Source organism: Leguminivora glycinivorella, chromosome 25 (assembly GCF_023078275.1).
Source record: "Leguminivora glycinivorella isolate SPB_JAAS2020 chromosome 25, LegGlyc_1.1, whole genome shotgun sequence".
NCBI lineage: Eukaryota > Metazoa > Arthropoda > Insecta > Lepidoptera > Tortricidae > Leguminivora > Leguminivora glycinivorella.
Genome location: NC_062995.1, coordinates 2,126,717 through 2,152,486, shown reverse-complemented (window position 1 = coordinate 2,152,486; position 25,770 = coordinate 2,126,717). Strand labels below are relative to the sequence as shown.

Here is a 25,770-nt window from a genome sequence, read left to right as displayed (position 1 = left end):
CGATGGCCGTTGGTCATTCTATCTGTAGTGAGGAGTTTCAACTCAAAACTTGTCAAAAATCGATGATAATCGTGTGGAGACCCTTGAAAATGAACTTACGTATAACCCTAGTTCCCAGTAACCCAGTTAAAGTGCCCACCCCCGACATAAACCTAGATCCGAGCACGAGCAGGCCACAGTGACATCACCGTAGTCCGGGCGACGACGACGTAAATGGCAAGTCGTTAAATATAGCAGTAATGTTTTACTGCTCTTTAAAACTGCTTAATACGGGGTCAGTTGACTTAATGAGGATTTTCTAATACTTAAAAAGTTTGCAAGTACGCTATTTAAATAGTTTTTTCTACTCGTCGACTTTAATCTGTCAATTAGAACACCACAGACTAAACTATAAGTGCTGACTTTTCAGTGTTAGATAGTCTTTGAGACTAAGTCAACTATAATATTTCATTACAGTTCACTTTTAGTTAACTGTAATAATTTCAAAAATAGAACTTCATACAAGTTTTATACTAATTTGCGATACCTGGCAAATTTGTCTGCATCTGAAACACATTTTTTTTATCTATCGCGTTATCGACTAATCACAGATGGTTATTAGGTTATTACAAACAATTGGTTGCCAAGTAATTCGATGTTGATACGACGGTGAACGACATTAACATTTAATTTTAACTTGAATTATGATATTTTTCGTCCATTGATGATGAAGATGATGACTCGTAGAAAAAGTATTGTATACAATAGTGATATAATTAAGCTTTTCACTCTCGTACCATACTATTAGGCCACTCAGCAAGCTTCGTGGCCTAAACATGGTACTCGACTGAAAAGCTTTGTATTATATCACGATTGTATAAAATACTATTCCCGGTGTCAAAACGAGAAGTTATTGAGAATACAAAAATGATCAAGCGTCTCAGGAGTCTCAGCCTCGAATGAAAGCCTTCTGACTTCTGACCAATAACCTAACCAGAAAATTAAAATTTTGAAAAAAAAAATCCCGACCGCGACATAGTAGACCGATTTTCATGAAACATGGCTAAGAACACTCCCGACTAACTCAGCTTTCAGACAAAAAAAAACTAAATCTAAATCGGTTCATCCGTTCGGGGGCTACGATGCCACAGACAGACACACACACTCACAGACAGACACGTCAAACTTATAACACCCCGTCGTTTTTGCGTAGGGGGTTAAAAAGAGAAGAATTTAAAAAGTGACAACATTGTAATAGTGTCATTCCTTTCAAATCGATATGAGTGAGAAAACGCGACAGCATTACGATGTTATCACTTTTTGATTTCTATTATTTTTGCTCAGACTGTACCTACAAAATACCTCCCTGAGCGAAGAAGCATAAAAAAAATTATCAATAAATGCAGACCACGACTCTTTAAAAATGTAGAATAGAATAGAATATTTTTTATTTAACATCAGTTTGGACAAATATAACAGAGATATAAATACAACACAATCTAGATGTTAAACTGGGAGCCCACTCAGCATATGCCACGGCATGCCGAAGCGCTGATTTTCAGTGGGTCCCGGACCAAATAAACTAAGCTAAGAGCTAAACTAAGTGACAGTCATGTAGGTCATACGCGATTAAGTTCCGTTTACAATATCAAGCTAACTAGCTTTTACCCGCGGCTTTGCTCGCGTTAGAAACAGACAAAAAGTTAGCCTATGTCACTTTCCAATGCTTCAACTATCTCCACTTAAAAAATCACGTCAATTCGTCGCTTCGTTTTGCCGTGAAAGACTGACAAACAAACAGACACACACTTTCACATTTATAATATTAGTATGGATGTGTGTAATATAAATCGTAAAGGTTTTAATAAATAAAAGAACGACGAGACAAATTAAATCTCGGTCGTCTCTTAAACTACGTCGTCGCTATGTCTAGCTCGTTTACAGTTGACACAGTTACAAATCGAGAACCTTATTTCCATGCTCTAAAGTTTACGTACACTTATGTATGTATGTATGTGGTCAATGGTAGAACAGATATATGTAACTCCGTATAGACGGATAAAGTCTAAGAAAAAAAATTGTGCGTTGAGTCCCTTCGCGGCGAAGAAGTGTAACTTCGAAATATGTTGGTTTTTCAAAGTTTGAGTTGGCAACACTGAGCGTTAAACGCTGTCACATATACTCTGTCAAACAAGTCTGTCAGTAAATAAGAACAAAGAAAAAACTATAGGTATCCTTTTCTCTAGCGCCCAAAAAGAAAGGATGCATATAGTTTTCTTTGTTCTTATTTACTGACAGACTTGTTTGACAGAGTATATTATACTACTCTTTGAGCTGTCAGTTGGAAGTCGCATAAGAAGTGTCACTTCAGAAACGTACCTCGGAACCGTCAAGAAAAATATACGGTAGTCTAGATGGCGCTACACTTTTGGGTGATTTTAGACTAGGCTAATATTAATATTTGACTTGTAACAACTATCGAGTTAACATAATGAGGAGGCACACTCAAAGGTTATGACAGATGGCGCCACCCTACTAGTCCATTGCACAGATAAAGAATTTCATACGTAAGAGCCATATTTTTTGAGAGAAGACATATTTTTCTCTCTCTCACACATATGAATGACAGTGACATGCCTGGTCACTTGCACAGGCGCCGCCTGGCGGGATAAAATATCAGTGTGCCTCCTCGTTGTCAAATTATTATTAGCGTCATCTAACCGAGCATCAACCTAGGATGTTTCGTCATCTGAACGACCATTTTTTCTTGATGTTTCCTTATGTATTTTTTTTTCTTCAACTTATCTTTTCCCCTCACTAGCTCGGAAACACGTGTTTTGTCCTTTAATACCAGCGGGTAAAAACGCATTTTATCCACTAGTGGGTAAAGTTATTTGACCTTGAATATAGCCAAATTTTCTGCTTTAAAATTGACAGAAGTGGTGAATCTAGTGATGAAGATGTTTTACCACCTGTGGAACTACTGGAAGCAGTGATAAACGCGTTTTTTGCGTTGTGCTTTCCTCGCTATAGTGAGGGGAAAAGTTTTGTGTTACACACGGGTGCAAATGTATTTTACTTCTCGTGTGGTGAAAAACTCGCCAAGTTCAGGATTCTATAGTTGAACCACTTTCCTTTCCTTGCTTGTTTTTCAATCCACTTTCCTTGCTTGTTTTTCAATCCACTTTCCTTGCTTGTTTTTCAATCCACTTTCCTTGCTTTTTTTTCAATCCACTTTCCTTGCTTGTTTTTCAATCCACTTTCCTTGCTCGTTTTTCAATTCCACACTCGGCGTTAACATACAACTTTGCACCCTTGTATAACAAATAACTATTTACGGCTTTATATGTCTCTGCGGATAGTTTATGTGGTCAAGGAGAAATTAGATACGCATTGCTTGCATTCTAGCGTCCGTGTCGCGTAACGTGTGTCAAGGGAAATGTGTGGGCAGCGGAAAATCAACCATTTCATAGTCTAGGAGAAAAACTAAGAGGACAAAAATCAAGAAATTATACACCTTGTTTTTATTGAATTCCTTTAACTTCGGCATATACACCCTGTTTTTATTGAATTCCGTTAACTTTAAGGGATGGTTCTTTAGATCAAATACAATTGATTTCTCTAAGAAACTAGCGTCTTAACTCTCACGGTTATCGAGTTATTAACAAAATAAAAATAATTACTGAACACGTGTGTAACCGCCTTTAACACTTCCCAATGTTATTTGTTTTGACATGTGCCGTCAATCACTTGCCACTAACTTGAATATTATTCTTAAGGGTCTCTCACACTAATTAATTCATTTATTATGTATGAAAATGATGAAAAAAATTTTTTTGCGAATTTAACTAAAAGTCTTTTACAGGGTGGTTCCTGATAACGAACCTAACGACATGTTGAATTTAACGGAAAACAAAAAACCGGCCAAGTGCGAGTCGGACTCGCGCACCGAGGGTTCCGTACAAACCTGCAAGGTTTACAAAGTTCGTTCATTACGACAATCGAGTCATAACTATGGTATTTTTATTGCAAAATGAAATTCATAACATTACAATGGGGAATTTCAATTTAATACCTCTACGCGTTTATGAGGAAATGGGTAGTAAGGTTAAAATTATTAAAAAAAAATATATTATGTGATGTAACTAAAAATTTATGGTTTTCGTAATTTTTCCTTTATCTATGCTATAAGACGTTGCTTCGTACCAAATTTCAAGATTCTGAGTTCACGGGAAGCACCCTGTAGGTTTTGATTCCCTTGCAAGTGTCGAAAATTTGCGGCATAAACGGCTGTATCTTTTGATTGCGTTGGCTTAGAAGTTTGATTTTTTCACAGCTTCAAGGGACAGTAGACCTGAGTAATTGATATAAATTTCAGCTTCATACCTCCACGCGTTCCTGAGAAAAAGGGTCTTGACAGACGGACGGACGGACGGACAGACGGACAACAAAGTGATCCTATAAGGGTTCCGTTTTTTCCTTTTGAGGTACGGAACCCTAAAAAACACGGTGTAGTTAGGTCCATTATAGAAAACAGAATGGCATAGTTAGTTTTCTGAAATTAGTTTTTTTTTCTAAAACTACATCAATTGCTGTTGAGATACGGGCTTTACAATTAACTCTACTAGTTAAGTAAGTGTCAAAACTATGACATGTCAATCTCATATCGAACGTACACAAAGCCCGTTTCTCAACAGCAATTAATGTAACATCTATCGAAGGTGTATGGTGTTTTTTTAGAAAAGAAAAAATACGAATTAAAAAAATATTTGTATGCTATTCTGTTTCCTATAATGGACCTAACTATACCACCGAAGTTAACGGAATTCAATGAAAACACGGTGTAGAAGGAAATAAAAGATATGGCCGATCTAACTGACGGACTAAACAGAACAGAATGCCATTTTTTTATGTAGTCGTCATCCTATTGTGGGAGAATAAAGTTTTTGACCGTTTTTTTCTGAGTCCAAACCAAAGTCCTTTCATACTTGATATCTTCTTATCATTATCAACAACAATGCTAAAATTAGCTCTAGCATGCCCAACAGGTGAGCTGATAGGATTAGCATGACGTCAGGCCCGTTAGAAATCCAGGGTCGAGCTGTTACGTCACGGCGGCTTGGACAACAAACAACATATTGTGGGTTTAACTGAGAATCTATTATGATTTTAGACTTTTTTGTCACACCTCGGACACTGGTGATCAAATATATGAAAGAGGCGCGTCTTAGCACACAGTCTAAGCTCGTGTAGGTGAAGGCGCACTATGCTTGTATGAGTGCAATATGACAGGTCGACTGTTCGCGTTTTTGACAGGCGGTAACGGTGAGGTAACCGAGAGGGGGTGGGCGGCGGTTTCAGTGGAGAGCGGGAGTGGCTATACCGTACGATAGTACTCTTTATTATACTGTGCCTTTAAAGTGATGAGCACATGAGGCAGTCTGCAGATCGCGTGACAGGAAACATTTCAGCGTGTTCTTGAGATTGCAGTTACGGCCGTTCTGAGAAACACACACACTAGCTGGTAATTAAACCATTGCGTAATGAATTGTCTTACAATTATTGAGATGCAACTGTTTTGAGTTTTTAGACATACCTAAGAACTAAGGCTCGCCACAGACAGACTTAAATAATCTGAAAGAAAGAGTTGTATACAATCTGTCAGATCAATTTGACAGAATTTTTTAGATTAAAAAAAACTTTATTTAGCATTATTGTAGTACATATATGCTTACAGTTAATGGTAAACTTATAAATATCGTAATTTATAACGGTTACATAAGTTATAATTTTATAACTTTATGGTAACTGGAATGAAACTTGAGTAAGCGGCATCTGATCCCCGTACCACTAAAAACTGTATCACGGTGGAACAGAATTACCCTTGTCGTTGTTTACATTATTTGATTGATCTGACAGATTGCATAATACAATTATTTTAAAGATAGCTACGAAAGAGATATTATATTATCGTGAGCGTCTGTGCATTCGGGTACGCACACAGATGAGCTCATGAGCGTTTGAGTGCAGACAAGTCCGCGCGGATGACAACATCAACTTCGTACAAATTGGTCGCGCGGATCGCTCCACCCGGTCGGTCTGCGCGACACTATAACCTAACCACAAAATTAAAATTAAAAAAAAAAACCCCCAACCGTGACATAGTGGACCGATTTTCATGAAACATGGCTAAGAACACTCATTAACTCAGCTTTCAGACAAAAAAACTAAATCTAAATCGGTTCATCCGTTCGGGAGCTACAATGTTACAGACAGACACACACACAGACAGACAGACAAACAGACAGACAGACAGACACACACACAGACAGACACGTCAAACTTACAACACCCCGTCGTTTTTGCGTCGGGGGTTAAAAATAAAAACGTTAACGTTTCAGGCGGCACTTACAAAGGCGAAAGGTATTGTATTATAATCACACGTTACCGGTAATGGTATGATGTAATGTGATAAGCGATCGAATTGACTAAGGGTCTGTCTACACTGACTGATGATTTTTTTATTTATATATGTCGCTGGTAAGTGGCAAACGAGCATACGATCCTGAAGCCTATGGATGCCTAGAAATGTGTTTTACGAGCGTTGCGTTGCTGACCCTAAACCCGGATCTGGATTGAGTGGATTGTCCTCTGTTCTTGGCAATGAGTCAGAGGACGAAGTCACTTTTTAACATCCGACGCAAAAACGACGGAGTGTTATAAGTTTGACGTGTATGTCTGTCTGTGTGTGTGTGTCTGTCTGTGGCATCGTAGCTCCCGAACGGATGAACCGATTTCGATTTAGTTTTTTTTGTTTTAGACAGACAGACAGACACGTCAAACATATAACACACCGTCGTTTTTGCGTAGGGGGTTAAAAAATAGAGCATATGAGTGTAAGTCCGCTTTCACATTATCCGATCCGATATCGGATGTAAGAAGGATGCCAAAGACAGAAAACAAAGATGGCGCCTTCAATGTATTGGATATCAGTCCAACACCCGACATCGGATCGGATAATATGAAATCGCACTAACACTCCCCTCATTGAGCTCTAGTGACCATACTCGCTGGCAGAAATAGAACTTTAAATAGGATGTTTAATATGACATGGCGTCTAAATAAAATGACACTGACATATGCCATTGTTAATTCACTAAACTAATAAAAAACGCACTTTCATAATTAGAATTACATACCTACATGTTTAATTACAAAAAGGAAATAAAACATTCAAGCTTGTTAAACGTTGTTTTTTTTAAGTCTCCTCAGCAGAAAAATCATCCACCGTAACCATTTTTTCCATGGGATAATATTTCACTTCATACAACCGAAAGAGCGTATTCGGTGACAGTGTGTAGCGAGCCTTATCGCCGGAAGTTCGACCTTAACAGTGTCAAGGACATCGCCTACTGTTTACTAATATACTATGTTATGTTAGGGTTTTAAATCGACACGAGTTACGAATTTCTTTTTCACACGTGTATCGTACGACGTTTTTCAGTACAGATGGGCCTCCGAAGTTTCTACCTGACATATAATGAACCACTTCTCGCACTAGTGCGTAATAAAAACACCATCTGTACAGAAAAAAAATAAACTCGTATAAAAAAAATACATACATAGAAATAGTAAGGCACGCCACAGACAGTCTGAAAAATTCATAATCTTAAAAAAGATTTGTATGCAACCTGTCAGTTCAATCTGAAAATTCTGTCAGTTTGAACTGACAGGTTGCATACAATCTTTTTTAAGATTATGAATTTTTCAGGCTGTCTGTTAGCAGGGGGAAATTAGCTAAAATTACGGCATAATTAATGGAAGGTTTTTTTAAATTGAAATATGTACGTTATAGACCGAAGTTATTTTTCATCAACCCTCCCCACTCCTCCCTCCTCTGCGTCACCCCTCTACCTTCCCTTAAAGTGCCGAAAATGCGGTTTTTCTCGATTTCTGACAAAACTGTTGAAGATACAGAAAAAGCGCGTAGGAACGAAGTAATCCTTAATAAATTTACTACAAATCATTCATTAACACTTTGGTTCTAGCACTTATAGTTTACGCGTGATCCGTCACGAAAGTTGGTCCTTTGCTGCAATCTTCTTTAGTGAATGTTAAGTTTTCGCCCAAAATGCATACGAAATCGTCGAAATTTGTTTGATATAACTAAAATATTGTAACTCATGACTAAAATAAAATTAAGGGGGAAAAATCACTACCATGGGTGGAATTTCCAATATGTCTTGGAATTCCAGTAACTATTTAAGACGTAATATTTTCACGGTAGTACTCATACTCATACTCATACTCATTTATTTATAATATTGTTACATATTACACGTCACAATTGATTTAGGTACATAGTTATTATATGGTAGTAGTCGCTAGGAGTACCATTGATCTATATAGTGTATCTATGACTGGGGATGAGCTTTTGGTAGCTGTTGGTAGAGCCCTGGAGTATCAATCCAGTAGCCGTGAGTTCAAGTCCCACCCATGGTAGTGATTTTTCCCCCTGAAATTCATTTTCAGTTTATAATATTTTAGTAATATCAAACAGATTTCGTAAGCAATTTGGGAGAAAACTTAACATTCACTAAAGAAAATTGCAGTAAAGGACCAACTTTCGTGATGGATCACGCGAAACCTATAAGTGCTAGAACCAAAGTGTCAATGAACGATTTGTAGTAAATTTATCAAGGATTACTTTTTTCCTACACGCTTTTTCTGTATCTACAACGGTTTTGTCAGAAATCGCGAAAAACCGCATTTTCGGCTATTTAAGGGGGGGGAAGAGGGTGACGCAGAGGGGGGAGGGATGGGGAGGGTTGATGAAAAATAACTTCGGCCTGTAATGTACATATCCCAATCAAAAAAAATCTTCCATTAATTATGCCAACATTTTCATACATAACTTTCCAGAAGCAACGGACTATGTGGCGTGCCTTATAGTTGGATTGGATGTGTTTTTGCGTGTGTGTAGCGCTGTAGCGGGCCTTATCGCCGGAAGGCCACGCGACCTTGCGGGGTTCAAGGGCATCGCCTACTGTTTACTAATATACTATGTTTACGGATACACGATTCACCAAATAAAAGCGAGTGATAGTAGAATGGAATGTTTTGCGCGACATTATACACCTTGTAACACAAGGAACTCTAATGATTTTAACCACGTATTTCTATGGTCATAACCTAACCACAAAATTAAAATTTTGAAAAACCCCCGACCGCGGCATAGTAGACCGATTATCATGAAACATGGCTAAGAACACTCCCGACTAACTCAGCTTTCAGACAAAAACAACTAAATCTAAATCGGTTAATCCGTTCGGGAGCTACGATGCCACAGACAGACAGACACTTCAAACTTATAACACCCCGTCGTTTTTGCGTCGGGGGTTAAAAAGCAAGAAATTTTCTTCAGATCTCAGTTACATAAATTTCGGCAAAAACATAACTTAGTATTTTTTTATAGATTAAAAAAGCATTTTGTACTTAGAAATAATAAATGGTTGTAATTTTCTTAACGGTATTTGGGCATTTTCGCGAGAAGAATCACCAAAAATATTTTTTCCAAGGTAGGTAAATATGTTTTTCCTACTCAGAATCACGAGCACTTTCGATTTAGGACAAAAAACAAGAAACAAAAATATGGTCCCAAAATGTTCTATTATTTTGCATACTTTCCACTTTGTAACCGCTGTACAAAGTATTTGAAAAATGGTAACAAAGTGGAAAAAATAAATTTGGGACGCTTTTTTCCGCCTAGTAGGATGGGTCTACTCGATTTAAATATCAGACAAGCTCATAGTAAATTTAATAAGTAAGCATTATACAAATAGAAAACATTTATTCGTGACAATGACAAGTGTTGAGTTATTAGCAAATTGTTCGGTTTAATCGTAGGAACTGTATTTATTTTAAGTAGAAAGATAATAAACTTTGCTGGTCATTGTATAGCCAGCCTTACTCTATAACCGGAAGTTTGTAATGGCCTTGGTAGGTTCAAGGGCGTCTCACGCCCACTGTTTACTAATAAACTATGGATGGGGTGCGTATCCGCGTGCCACAGGCTACTCAGAAACCGCATTAGCTACCTCTACGTATAACGACCTAAACGTTATATTGGCGCCCAACGTGGGGCGCCAATATAACGTTTATGAGGGCGTTATATTTGGAGGTAGAAAATGAAAAAGAAGATATATATTTACAAGTTTATTTACATATGAGAAGAGAAAATAGAAATAAAAGTCAGAGGGACGTGGGAAAGTAACTGAGCTGAAGGTAGGAAATTCCGCGAAACAAGGCCTTAAGGTTTCACTTCCCTGAGCAGATATAGATATAGATATAGATGTTTATTGGTAAAATATTCACATTTACACGTCAATTATTTACATACAATGATTATTTAGAAAAAAAAAAAAATCACATTTCACATTGGGTATTCTAAGTAATGCAGACACACATATTACATTAGTAGGTACACGATCCAGTCAATGACCCGTAGGTATCGAGGAACTCATCCAAAGTATAGCAAGCCATTTCAAGTAGGATGGATTTTAGTTTGCGGACAAATATTGCATCGCTAGAAGATTGCTTTATGTCATCATGCAGTATATTGTAAAGTCTGATACCCATTACATGCACAGACTTTCTAGTTTTTGCGAGGCGGCACGCTGGCACGACCAGCTGGTTACGCCTGCGCGTCACGCTGCCCCTGAGTTGGCTATGAGTGGGGATCAGATGAAGGTTAAGGGAGGTTGGGGGTCAGATGTTAGTTGATAGCAGGCCGGGGACGACGCGTCGAACGTAGATTGTCCCGGGCTTGTCGGAAGAAGGAACAGGCGTGAAGAGGAAGAATAGTTGCAGGAAGATCTTGTAGAGCAGCGTTCCGGACTCGAGCGGCGAGTAGAGGGTAAGTGCCTCGAGTCCGGAGAGGAAGGGTAGCAGTCTCGAACCCGGAGGAAGAGCCCTAAGAATATTTAGGCATTAAGATAGTCACAACAGTTTTGTGACTACCACACCCGGCCCACCAAAGTCAGGAAGTGACCCATTAGTATCACTTTGGTGTTCACGGATGTAGTAGCCAAACAGGAAGGTGTGGTAGAGCAGATATAAAAGAAAGGAAGGGACACAGGATCTAAAGAACTTACAACTAGATTATATACAAAATTTACAACACTTACCCGAACCGGGGAAACGTATAGCACACAAACTATATGTAGATAAAACAGCTTAGTAAAAAAAATATAGGTAGAAATTTAGATATAAAACGTAACAGATCTGGACTGGACTCTAGGCCCACCGGCGATATTCTGGCGTTTTCCAGAATCATCTCTAGAACGAATAAAAATGTTGAATTTTGAATCGTTAAATCGGCCAGCACCAAACGCAAAATACAAAAAAGGTTGGAGTAAAAAGAAACCGTTACAATAGAAGAAAAAAAATGTCCCAAGATTTCCATACATTTTTCAAACCTTCCATTCCGTTACCGCTTTACAAAATGTATGAAAAAATTGTAACGGAATGGGAAAAAACCTTGGGGCACTTTTGTTCTCCTATTAGGATTGAAAAATCTCGCGATTCTGAGTAGAAACCACATAATTTCCAAATCCAAAAAGTGGGGTGGACCACTTTGAAAAAAATGGCCCACCTAATAGTTGTCTTGATATATATATATGTATATGCACACTAACCTAACCACAAAATTAAAATTTTAAAACAAACCCCTAACTAGGGTGTGCAAACCGGTTAACCGGTTAACCGAAAAACCGGTTAACCGAGACTTTTTGGCCTCTGTTAAAAACCGGTTTTTATAGTCTCTAACCGGTTAATAACCGAAACTGTATTTATTTCTCAAATTTTGGAAAATTAGCCATAAAAAGGTTCAAAAATACGTAATTATTTAATGTTTTGTATTAATAAAGATTTATTAATTACTTTTCATTGACAACATTATTATCTGTAATGATTTTATTTTAAAAATTAGTCCCGAGTCTACTCAATTATACATTTTATACAATACAGTAGATTCCGGTTAGTTTATTACGACGACTCCGCATAGACCTAACGTCCAACCTCTTACAATGACATAAGCACAGGTATTTATTTGGTTTTCGTATGTGATAGTATGAAAGTACGTCCGTTTATTACGACTCCGATTTTAACGACCAGCCGCTTTTTACGACACATTTTACACAGGATCCGTCCGTCAAGTCCGGTTGCAACGACGAGCGACAACGTTTTTAGTTTTACTAGTAAATTGAGGAAACAAAGCTACTTCCACCCGAGCATGGCCCCCTGTCTTGCCTACAACAAGTAGCAAGATTACATTGTGGCCATGTAACTTTTTGGAGTTTTGCTTTTAAAATTTTAACAATTTGTTCGCCTCGGGTCTAATCTTATAAGTTAAATAGAACCCAGTTTGTATTTTTCGATTGCGTATAGACTAGCTTTACTTACAAATGATGAGCAAGCACACATACTAAAAATTACTTTTTCTAACTAAACTAGTCACAATAAAATAAGGTATTAATACTATGATAATAATACCCAGCAGGCCTAGCATATGATGGCCGCGAGAGTATGTCGCCGCGAGATAGACTACCTGTCCTTATGTCATTAATACAATTAGACAAAGACGTGTCATCTATCTCGCGGCGACATACTCCCGCGGCCATCATGTGTTAGGCCTACTGTAAATAAACCTATTGATTGAAATGTTTTAGTAATAGAGATGTAGATATTATTTTTAATTAAAAGAAATGAAATTCGTTTTGTACGACATCCGGTTAGTACAACGTAATATCAGCTGTCCCTTGAGCGTCGTTGTAATCGGAGTCTACCGTATATTTCAAACTATATTTTTTTTAAAGAAAGGTAAAATGGAGATCTTGGTTTTCTTACATCAAATGCTTGTATTACTAGGGGCTCTGGAAGTTGTAGACCTTTGCCACATGCCTAGAAAACGCAAAACTGACGTCATATTCAAACCACACAAGCCTTTTTTGCAATTTCCTCATTTTATAAAATTTCCAAAAACTGGATAAAAATGATCTTCATCGTGCAAGTAATACCTGCTACGATATCATCAACATCAGAATTCTCAAAGGTAATGGTAATTATTGCGTAGTACGGCCATTTACTAAAAATCCTCAAAACCGGTTAATAACCGGTTAACCGGTTTTGAAGCAAAAGTCTCGGTTATTAACCGGTTTTTTAAGTTAACCGGTTTTTGCAAACCCTACCCCTAACTGCGACATAGTGGACCGATATTCATGAAACATGGCTAAGAACACTCCCGGCTAACTCAGCTTTCAGACAAAAAAAAACTAAATCGAAATCGGTTCATCCGTTCGGGAGCTACGATGCCACAGACAGACATACACATACAGACACGTCAAACTTATAACACCCCGTCGTTTTTGCAGCGTCGGGGGTTAAAAAAAAAACGGCCAAGAGCGTGTCGGGCCACGCTCAGTGTAGGGTTCCGTAGTTTTCCGTATTTTTCTCAAAAACTACTGAACCTATCAAGTTCAAAACAATTTTCCTAGAAAGTATTTATAAAGTTCTACTTTTGTGATTTTTTTCATATTTTTTAAACATATGGTTCAAAAGTTAGAGGGGGGGGACGCACTTTTTTTTCCTTTAGGAGCGATTATTTCCAAAACTATTAATATTATCAAAAAACGATCTTAGTAAACCATTATTCATTTTTTAATACCTATCCAACGATATATCACACATTGGGGTTGGAATGAAAAAAAAATATCAGCCCCCACTTTACATGTAGGGCGGGTGCCCTAATTAAACATTTTTTTCCACTTTTTATTTTTGCACTTTGTTGGCGTAATTGATATACATATTGGTACCAAATTTCAGCTTTCTAGTGCTAACGGTTACTGAGATTATCCGCGGACGGACGGACGGACGGACGGACGGACGGACGGACAGACAGACATGGCGAAACTATAAGGGTTCCTAGTTGACTACGGAACCCTAAAAAGGAACATACACAAGTTACTTAACTATTATATTATTATAAATATTACACAATTTATAGTAAAAATATAATATTGAATACATACGTGACCTAATTGTAATGTGTGATGTGACACAATCAACAATGAATACACCTGAGTCTTCCATTTTATCTATACTGTGCGTGTGTTTTTTTAATTTTAATAATTATGTTCATATTTAAAATTTTATTCATTGTAATTCTTAATTAATTTTAATGATATACATGCACATATGTATTGGCACATAAGTTAATTTTAAGATTTAAATTGCCATACCCATCTTGGGTCCATGAGGTACTGACTATTCCGCATGTAAAAAACATATTGTAATTACCATGGTGCAATAAAGAAAGAAATAAAGAAATAAATAAAATAATAATGAGAACATAAAAACTATCAAAGTATTGCTACTAACCAAAGTCAGTAATCAGTTTATTAGTTCTGGAATAAATATGTACCTTAAATTTTCCTCAGACAAAGCTTCGTCTAAACTAAGTTTTGTCAAAGTAGGTATCATGTCATGTGTGTAGGAATTATGGAATTAATAGGTATTTATTTTCAGAATTCCATGCCAAAAAGAAGCCCTATGGTGCGACTCTGTCCGGCTGTCTGTCTGTCACATTTCTAAATATCTCGAGAACAACATAGTTTTTCATAATATTTGTTCACCACTTTCACCAGCATACGTTGGTATGGTATACAGAGTGGGGCCTGTAACAAAGGCGAAGAATTGAACTCTAGGCTATTCTCCTTATACTGATCAACATTTGTTCGGCGACATTTAAAAATAACTTATATTTTGATTTTTATCACCCTTGAAAGTTTTTTCTAAGAGGTAATGTATTGCGAATTCTGTTAAGTCTAAAGTGTGACAGACAACGTCAATGACAACAATAATGGCGTACATTGAAGCTAATATTTATTTTGTATGAAAAATTAAAAATTTTAAGACTTCATAATTTTTAAACGTCACTGAACAAATGTTGATCAGTATAAGGAGAATAGCCTACAGTTCAATTCTTCGCCTTTGTTACAGGCCCCACTCTGTATACAGCAGTGGCGGCTGGTGAAAATTTCTGCTAGGCAACACTGAGCAAAAAGAAACCTACCCACAGAACTAAATCAATCAATCTTGATTTAGTTCTGTGAACCTACCTCAACATTAGGTACTTTACTGGTAATACATTTTAGGCAAGCCGGTGGGAATCGGCTTGTATGGACCAGCCGCTGCTGATATACAGTCACCGTCATAAATAAGTAATGATTTCTGTACCTTGTCGCTTTTAATCGTTTGACAACTTCGTATGACATTTCAAACAAGACGTTAATGTGACAAGGTACAGAAATCATCACTTATTTATGCCGGTGACTGTACAAGAGTGCCAAAGTCCAAGAATCTACATTCTACCTGCTGTTTTAAAGTATTTCGTGTCGACAACTGGCCACGGTGGGAACAAGGTGAATTATTAGAATATTAGTAAATATAGTAATATGTTAAAAAACTGTGATCTTGGGCCGCCGCCAGCGGTGATTGGCCTTAGAACGCACGTGTTTTCATATTTTGGACGTGGCAACGAAAAATAACTAAAGTTTAGCTGTTAAATCTCATTATTATGACATCTGGAGTTATGGACTATCGCGATTTGTACGACCGATTTGCCACATTTAAGACGTCGTCGTCAAAGCTGTTAACTATAAAACATCTGAATATTCATAACATCACATATTATTAAAAGGTACATTATATATTTCATTTTAGTGGTCCATCCACTCCCCAACTACCCCATCGTCTTTCCAAATACCAGACTAGTCCCCTCATTCATAACCGATCACTAAAGTTATCAAGCCGATAAAGTTCGTTTGTCCCTTTCCGACGTATTGGTGTGATAGAAAGGGTCAAACGAACTTTATCGGCTTGATAACTTTAGTGAAGGTTTAGGAAATAGGGGATAGGACTACACAGCAGTGGCGGAGCGTCGATACAACTCGATTCCCAACGGGTTCCCTAAAAATCTCTAGAATCTGTAGAAGCCCATACAAAACAGATTCCAAAAACCCCTCCGGCTTTACCAACGAAAATGTTCACGCCCCGCCACTGCTACACAGTATCGTCATCAACTCATCACACCGAGAGCTTTTCGGGTGGAAGGGTTCTTGATGATCCTAAGGGACCGGCCACATCTAAGAGACGCATGTCCTGAGGTGCGGAACGCGCGGCGGCGTGACGCGCGCCGCGCCACCTGGGGGCGCGTCTTACGTCCTTCCTATACAAAATGTACTGAGGAGACTTTTTTGAATTACATTCAGGCGGCGTGGCGCGGACGTCCGTTGCGCGCCCCGAGACACGCGACGCTTAAGTGGGAACGCTGCCTTAAATCTAGCTTGTGAAGTTTATTCTATGTTTATTACTTTATTTATGGTAACTCGTGCAGGGGTGACGGCATGCTGTTTTTCAGTATTATTTCTTGTAAAACCTCATGGCTCAACAAGGTACAGGCAGGTGACTCAGACCACATATTTTTGTGACAAACTTACGCAGTATGGAACGGTGCCAACGTACACAATGGAAATCTCAAGTTCTGGGTTAACATTGTACGGTTTTTGTTGTGAAGATATGACGACACTAATTAGTTACAAAGGTTTCCTTGATCTTTGTCGGAATATTTTGAGATGAAAGGTGGCGCGTGGGAATCAACCATTAGCATCAGTAATCTAGCAGAGTAGAGAAGATATGACAATGATAACAACCAATGTTTTTGTCTGATTCCTGCACTTCTCATCTTTACCGCAAAGCGTAGCGTCGGGCCAACTGTATGGCAGCCGGTGCCTTTTTCTTTGACGCTAGAGCTAGGGGCTAGGGCCCTTAGTTTGCCGCCATCTTTGATTTTTAGCTCTGAAATCCTTCCTACATCCGATATCGGAACGGATAATGTGAAAACGCACAAGACTTGCAGCATGCAATCCTAAAATTCGACAGGATGAACAACGAAGCGGTCAAAATGCTCACAAATCTCTGACGTTTCTAAAGTTAAAAGAGCGTGCGCACTTGCGCAGATTCCAGACGACCGGTCTGGCTCAGTCGGTAGTGACCCTGCCTGCTAAGCCGCGGTCCTGGGTTCGAATCCCGGTAAGGGCATTCATTTGTGTGATGAGCACAGATATTTGTTCCAGAGTCATGGATGTTTTCTATGTATTAAGTATGTATTTATCTATTTAATTATGGATATCGTCGCTTAGCACCCATAAGTACAAGCTTTGCTTAGTTTGGGGCTAAGTTGATCTGTGTAAGGTGTCCCCAATAATTTTTTTTAAACATGGACGGGGCGCTCCGATGTAATTATCTGAAGAGCTCATGATTGGTTAGCGAGCACACATGACTCGCGGCGATGATAATTTATTACCATCATTAGACAAAACCGCGTCAATTCATAGTAATTGGCGCGGTGATCTCATGTCCTGTCGCTAAGGGCAAGTAAACTAATACTCATAATAAATACTGATACAATATACACAGGCACAGATAATAGTCAGGGACCAAACGACCTCTTTTACAAAAAGTCGTCGACATCTCTTCTAAATACCTAAAACAGGTATGGATGTGTTCCTCGTTATCTCCAGATTACGAATTGACCTGTTTTAGTTTAAGGAGGGGGGGACGGGTTGAGAAAAAGGGGGGAGAAAGATGGCGGCCGACCATCATAGATATTTATTCACATCTCGAGTCCTATGGCACCAATCTGTTCGTGCAAGGTGTCGTTTGAAAGCTTATTAAACCTACTTTAATTAATTATAAATAACTATACTCATAAAAAAAACCGTTTACGAAATATTTGAAAATATGTGTTTTTTTATCGCGCATGAATTGCACAAGTAGGTACTAGAAAAAATGCGTCTAACTCAATAAACAATAACTTTACCGCAATTGATGTTATTATAAAATTTTTGCGTCTATTCATGCTCTTTCTAAAAATATAAGTTTCATTGGTATATGATAATATATAACCATGTAATTACGAATTTGGTTTAGCAGAAGTCACTCTGCCCGGTCGCAGAAATGGGCGCTCACCGTAGTAAAGTATTCAATATTTTTGAGGTCCTATTTTACAGATCCATATGCGAGAGGTATCGTTTCAAAGCTAATTAAACCTACTATATTTTTTTACAAATAACTATAATCATAAAGGTAGCTGTTTAGAAAATATTTGAAAATATGTGTTTTATAGACCATGAGTCGCACAAGTACCTACTGGTAAAAAATGCTTCTTAATCAATAAACAACAACTTTTCCGGAATTGATGTTAGTATAAGATTTACGCGGAATTTCGTGCGTTTTCTAATAACATAAGTTTTATTGGTGTATAATATTATATAACCAAGTAATTACAAATATGGTTAAGTAGGGGCCACAGCGCCCGGCCACGTATGGATGCTGACCGTCGCCAAATTTTCTATATTTTTCAGATCCTATTTTATTTTACAGGAATCTTTTGAAAGCATATTATGCGTACTATCATTAGTTCTCAATAATTTTAGTTGTAACTGTAGTAGCTAACAAAATATTTGAAAATATGCATTGGAACCGATGTGAGTAAAACATGCTTCTAGCTCAATGAATTATATTTTTTCCGCAATTGATATAATAACAAAATAAACGGCGAAATGTATGACCTTTTCAAATAATAAGTTTTGTCAGTATTGCATGAACAATTAATGTTAATTTATCCATCATACTCACTGCGCACCGTCATATACATGGATGACCATTTTCGTTGCCGTTTTCATAATTTTTAAGATTGTATCTTGGTGCATGACCAATAAACAATAACTTTACCGCAAATAATGTTAGGATAAGATTTACAGGACATTTCATATGCTTTCTAAAAATATAAGTTTTATTGATGTATGATATTATACAACCAAGTAATTACGAATTTGGTTTAGCAGGTGTCACTGCACCCCCGTGACGTAAATAGGTGCTAACCGTCGCCTAATTTTATGTATTTCTCAGATCCTATTTTAGCGATCAATTTGTGAGATGTATCATTTGAAAGCATATTATGCGTACTATCGTTACTTTTTAATAATTTTAGTCGTAATTGTAGAAGTTTACAAAATATTTGACAATATGTGTATTTTTACTGTATATGAATAGCATTCGCACTGATACGAGTGAAACATGCTTCTATCTCAATAAATTATATTTTTTCGCAATTGATATAATAACGAAATGAACCGCAAAATGTATGGCCTTTACAAAAAATGAGTTTTGTTAGTTTTGCTTAAACAATTAATGTTAATTTGTCCACCATACCCACTGCGCACGGTCAATCGTCATATAAACGGATGTCCACCGCCGTTGCCTTAATTTTTTCATCATTTTACAGATTTTATTTTACTGATCAATTAAATATATAAGTAAATTCGATACGTGATAGATTATATTTATTATGAATATACGATTAGTGAAATAAAATCTGAAAAATCATGAAAAAAGGCAACGACGGTGGACATCCATTTATATGATGGTGCGCAGTAGGTGAGCTGAACAAATTCAAATTAATTGTTTATGCAATACAAACCAAACTTATTTTTTGTGTAAGTCATACATTTTCCGTTTATTTTGTTATTATTTCAATTGCGGAAAACTATAATTTATTGAGCTAGAAGCGTGTCTTATCAATGCCAATGCTATTAATGCACAGTAAAATACACATATTACTAATCAAATATTTTGTAAACTTCTACAGTTTCGACTTGAAATATTAGAACTAAAGATAGTACGCATAATATGCTTTCAAATGATACCTCTCACAAATTTATCAGTAAAATAGGATCTGAGTAACGTAGAAAATTTGGCGACGGTCAGTCAGCACCCAATATCGTGACAGGGCGCAGTGACCCCTGCTAAACCAAATTCGTAATTACTTGGTCATATATTATCATACACCAATAAAACTTATATTTTTAGAAAGCGCGTGAAATTTCGCGTAAATTTTATAATAACATTAATTGCGGTAAAGTTATGGTTTATTAAGTTAGAAGCATTTTTTATCTGTATATGTGCAACTCGTGCTCGAAAAAAAACTCATGTTTTCAAATATTTTGTAAACAGCTACCTTTATAACTATAGTTATTCAAAAATAATTATAGTAGGTTTAATTTGCTTTCAAATGATACCTCTTACATATGGATCCGTAAAAAAGGAACTTAAAAATATTGAATACTTTACTACGGTCAGCGCTCATTTTTATGCGACCGGCGGAGTGACCACTACGAAACAAAATTCGTAATTTAATGGTTATATTATCACTTACCAATAAAACTTATATTTTTAGAAAGCTCATGAATAGTCGCGTAAATTTTATAATAACATCAATTGCGGTAACGTTATTGTTTATTGACTTAGAAGCATTTTTTACCAGTACTTGTGCGATTCATGTTCGATAAAAAACACATATTTTCAAATATTATGTAAACAGCTACCTTTAATACTATATTTATGTGCGAACAATTATAGTAGGTTTAATTATCTTTCAAACGATACCTCTCACATATGGATCCATAAAATAAGACCTCAAAAATATTGAATACTTTACTACGGTCAGCGCCCGTTTATGCGACCTGGAGGATAACCCCTGCCAAACAAAATTCTTAATTACATGGTTATATATTATCATATACCAATGAAACTTATATTTTTAGAAAGAGCATGAATAGACGCAAAAATTTTATAATAACATCAATTGCGGTAAAGTTATTGTTTATTGAGTTAGACGCATTTTTTACTAGAACTTGTGCAATTCATGCGCGATAAAAAAACACATATTCTCAAATATTTCCTAAACGGTTACTTTTATGAGCATAGTTATTTGAAAACAATTAAAGTAGGTTTAATAAGCTTTCAAATGACACCTCGCACGAACAGATTGGTGCCATAGGACTCGAGATGTGAATAAATATCTATGATGGTCGGTCGCCATCTTTCCCCCCCTTTTTCTCGACCCGTCCCCCCCTTCTTAAACTAAAACAGGTCAATTCGTAATCTGGAGAGAACGAGGAACATATCCATACCTGTTTTAGGTATTTAGAAGAGATGTCGACGAAAATCGTGAAGGAGATGACTTGTGGCCAAATTGGCTCTAGACTATAAGAGGTAGAATAGAGAAATCATACTTCGTTTTTCAGGCTATGTTGTTGATTAATGATTATATAATTTTCCCCTCACTAGCTCGGAAACACGTGTTTTGTCCTTTAATACCAGCGGGTAAAAACGCATTTTATCCACTAGTGGGTAAAGTAATTTCACCTTGAATAAAGTCAAATTAACTGCTTTAAAATTGATAAAAGTAGGTGAATCTAGTAATAAAGATGATTTACCACCTGTAGAACTACTGGAAGCAGTGATAAACGCATTTTTTGCGTTGTAGTTTCCTCGCTATAGTGAGGGGAAAAGTTTTGTGTTACACTCGGGTGCAAATGTATTTTACTTCTCGTGTGTTAAAAAACAACTTTGCCCCCTTGTATAACAAATAACCATTAATGGTCTAAGCTCATAATAATTTTACCTCTAAAGGTACCCGATTTGAATCCTCGTCAACTTTGGAATAGTCAATGATGTTCTGTCAAATCCATTTTTAATTCGTTAGTAAGCGGCCGATGCGAAACATTTTACGAATGATAAGAGGCAGACGACGCGAGTACCAGGGGCCCCTTACAGGCGATCAGCTGAACAAGGCCTGTCAGTTCCTCCGACGTAATTTTTACTGCTAACTGACAGGCCGTGACCGTCTGGCAGTTGATCATCAGTGCCCCTTTAGAGTTTGCTTGCGTCAATAATCTTTTGTCACTCTCTTTGTAACTGATGTAACGTAATACGTTACATTCTTAAAAAATAAACATTTAAAACTACTAAATTACCTAACTAAAAATACTACACTACTAATAAACTATATTACATATTAAAATATACAACAATAATGTCTTAAAACTACGTATTTACAAGTATAAAATCATCATCACGCTGATTGATTTAAATATGTCGCGCCGCGGTAAACATTCACTCCCAATAATGTTCACATTCGCGAGTGCATGAATGAATGCACGGGTCGAGGCGCTGTGTCATTGCGCCCATCACTCACTCGTCCATTTTATCTTTGGAGTTGAGTGGAACGCACGTCGTTAATTATCGATCTCTGCTACGGATCAGATACCTATCGAAATTCGTAATCGAATTTAACTGCGTCCCTACGTGTTCCTCAACTTGTTAAATTACTGTGGTGTTTTAATTATGCTTAATAGTGTACCCCGAATTGGGTAAGTGGATATATCTTATTTGCTAGCTGCCTAGAATATCGTAGTGCTATTTTATTGCTTTGGAATTTTATCATGCACATTGAAATAGTAACTATTCCATAGCCACTATTTAAATATGCATAGGTACTCATTTAACTAAAGAAGTAATCTTCCTAATTATATATTTGCTCATAGTCATTGTGACCTTTTGTCAACCAACCCTCCATTTTGTGATAATTGCATTTTAATTTCTCATTTTCTTAATTTACATTGCCTTTTTGTAATCTCCGTATCTGAATTGTGAATTTCCACGGCAACACAACTACTCTAGTGCTTTCCCTCTTGCCGTTGGTGTTCACAAAGGCTTATAAACCGTTTCTAACGCTTGGTATGATGGCGCGTTCCAGGGTCCCAAGTCCAGAGTGACTTCTTTTGGCTTCCTGCTTGCCGCCCGCCTGCCGTATTGCTTCTGGCCCCTTTCCCCGACTCAGCGCCACGCAGATTCGAGCAGCGCTGAACTCAGCGCCGATCAGAAAAACGGCGCCTACCACCTCGGCATCGTCAGGGGAGTACTGTGGCTACAATCGACTAGCGGAATCCGATCTTGACTAGTATTTTTTACGAACCACGACTTTTACCCATCTTACCGGCTGAGCTTCATGGGAATAAATATTGTTTTACCGTTCTTCTGACTCCTCATTTAAATTTCCTCATACCTAACGAGACGATAGGAGTTAGAACGCTAGAGAACGCGACACTGATGGAAGTAATTTATTGTCAACATTTACAAGACACCAGTGGTGGGAGCACTGGTTCAAGTTTCCCGTATGGTGCATGACGCTGACGGGTTAGGAATTTCACTAACCTTTTCCTGCCGTGAGTCGTAGAAGTCGACAGCGGGATATGGGTTCAACTGTAGACTACGGGCAATCAACATGTTATTGTAATATCACAATTTTTATTATTTCAACTTCTGAATTGCTAAGAGTGACACAAAAACTCGAGCAGTTTCATATGCTCTGCCTACTCCATTTTACCGTACGTGGAGTACGTGCGACTTTCGTGCCGGAGGTCGCGGGTTCGAACCCCGGCTCGTACCAATGAGTTTTTCGGAATTTATATGCGAAATGTCATTTGATATTTGCCAGTCGGTTTTCGGTGAAGGAAAACATCGTGAGGAAACCGGAGTAACTCCAATAAGGTCTAGTTTACCCTTCGGGTTGGAAGGTCAGATGGCAGTCGCGTTCGTAAAAACTAGTGCCTAAGTTTCTTATGCGCACTGCCAAGGAGTGGAATTCCTTGCCGGCGGCTATATTTTCGAGCTCATATAACCCGGCAACCTTCAAATCAAGAGTGAACAGGCATCTTCTGGGCGAGCTCACTCCATCGTAGGCCACGTCTTTGCCTTTGGCTAGTCTGTGGCCAAGAGTACGCCCATTTATAATTTAAAAAAAAAAGCCAAATGAGCCGCAGCAAATGCCGGGATAACGCAAGGAGGATGATGTGTGTATGTACCTCTATTTACAAGACTGCAAGCCACCAGGAATGCATTACCCAGAGCTCTAGGAATAGAAGCACATATTGTCGCGACCATAAATGCTAAAATAAATCTTCATTAGCGTTCCTGTTCGTTACTAGAATGGCTTTCAGTGTGTGCTAAAGTTTGGAGATAAGACGTTTTAGTGATGCGGAGGAAAGTTATTCCAGCATATGTAACACACATAATGGAGCTCATCTCCATCTTAGTGTGTGTCATTTCTTAAAGGACAGTATAATAAAGAGTACTATTGTACAGTATGGCCACTCAAGCTCTCCGCTGCAGCTGCTGCCCACCCGCTCTCGCTCACAGTTACCGCCTGTAAAAACGCGACAAGTTGACCTGTCATATCTCACTCATACAAGCATGTTACGCGTTCACCTACACGAGCTTTATAGACTGTATGCGTAGGAACGCACCTCTTTCATATATTTGATCGCCATTGTCAGAGGTATGGTTTTAGTGAGGCGGGGGAAAGTTATTCCAGCATACGTATATTGTAGACGAGTCTCAATGTGTGTCATGACTGTCATGTGTCTGAAAGTTTAAAGTCTTTGAGGATTTTGTTATTTGGCATCAGCGACGGCATACAAGTAGACGATTTTGGTAAATATTTTAAATTGCATTAGGAACTGAATAGCGTTTTATTATGTTTTAAGAATAACCTCCGACGTTTCAAGGACATTATCTCCGTGGTATCGGAGTAGGAGGTTAGTGTTTAAAACATAATAATACGCGATTAAGTCCCATTTAAAATTTGTGTAAAAATCGTGAAAGTTTAAATCAGTGATTTTGGTACAGTGGACTACAAAGAGATGTATCCACTTTTTCACCTCATTACAATGCGATAGGGTGAAAAAGTGGATACATGTCTATGTAGTCGACTGTGCAGTCAGGACTCAGAAAAACGGTCCATATGACCTTGGCTATTCTGATAAATACTGGTGGGAAACGGGTCAAGACCGGGCAACGTGGAAAGGAAAGAGGGAGGCCTTTGCCCAGCAATGGGACACTCGAGGCTCATATAAATAGATAAATAAAATGGGTGACAGTTTTTTTACAGATAAGATAGAGACGTAACAGGTTCAGTTGACAGTTATTTTGATAGTCACGCAAGGGTTGGCAAACATCATAATTCATAGAAGTTTGACGTTAAGTACTTATCAATAATTTAAAATATGTTCATAAAAAGTCAGTAATAGCACATGCAACATCCTAAGCTATAAACAGAGCGCTTCAACCTACACACGTCAAACTGTCACATTGTCAAGGTCGACATTAATTACCAACAAAAAATAGTGGAAAAATACCATTTACTAGTGCCATACAAACAGTGCCCATTTCACTCTCCACCACAGAAGTTGGTTAAGAGCGGTGTTGCACTTCAAATCAAGAGTGAACACTGAACAGGCATCTTCTGGGCGAGCTCACTTCATGGTAGGCCACGTCTTTGCCTTTGGCTAGTCTGTGGCCAAGAGTAACGGCTCAGCCACGACATTGGGCTAAGCGCGACAGCGGTGAGCGGCAGGCATACGTGCGAATGAAAAGTCCCATCGCTGTGTCTCGCTCCAATATATGGCCGCCGCTCACCGCTGTCGCGCTTAGACCAATGTCGTGGCTGAGCCGTAAGCCCATTTATAATTTAAAAAAATGTAGCATCTTTTGCTAGAAAACGTCACATTCAAATATATATCTTTAGATTATTATGTTTCCTTTTTTAATCCCAAACGAAAAAACTACGGGGTGTTATAAGTTTGACGTGTCTGTCTGTATGTGTGTCTTTCTGTGGCGTCGTAGCTTTTGAACGGATGAATCGATTTAGATTTAATTTTTTTTTAAAGCTGAATTAGTCGGGAGTGTTCTTAGCCATGTTTGATTCACTATGTCGGGGTTTTTTTCAAAATTTTAATATTGTTGGTGTTATTTAATAAGCTCCTTTCT

The 25,770-nt window shown here is 37.8% G+C and overlaps 1 protein-coding gene and 1 long non-coding RNA gene across 2 annotated transcripts in view; one reads left to right on the top strand and one right to left on the bottom strand.

The window, feature by feature from the left end:
- LOC125239111 overlaps positions 1-25,770 on the bottom strand; it is a 69,991-nt gene that overhangs the window by 30,355 nt on the left and 13,866 nt on the right. The window lies entirely within an intron of this gene.
- On the top strand, positions 21,869-22,977 carry LOC125239112. Its single transcript, XR_007178493.1, has 2 exons — positions 21,869-22,313; positions 22,700-22,977. It is a non-coding gene; the product is annotated as an uncharacterized LOC125239112 (long non-coding RNA).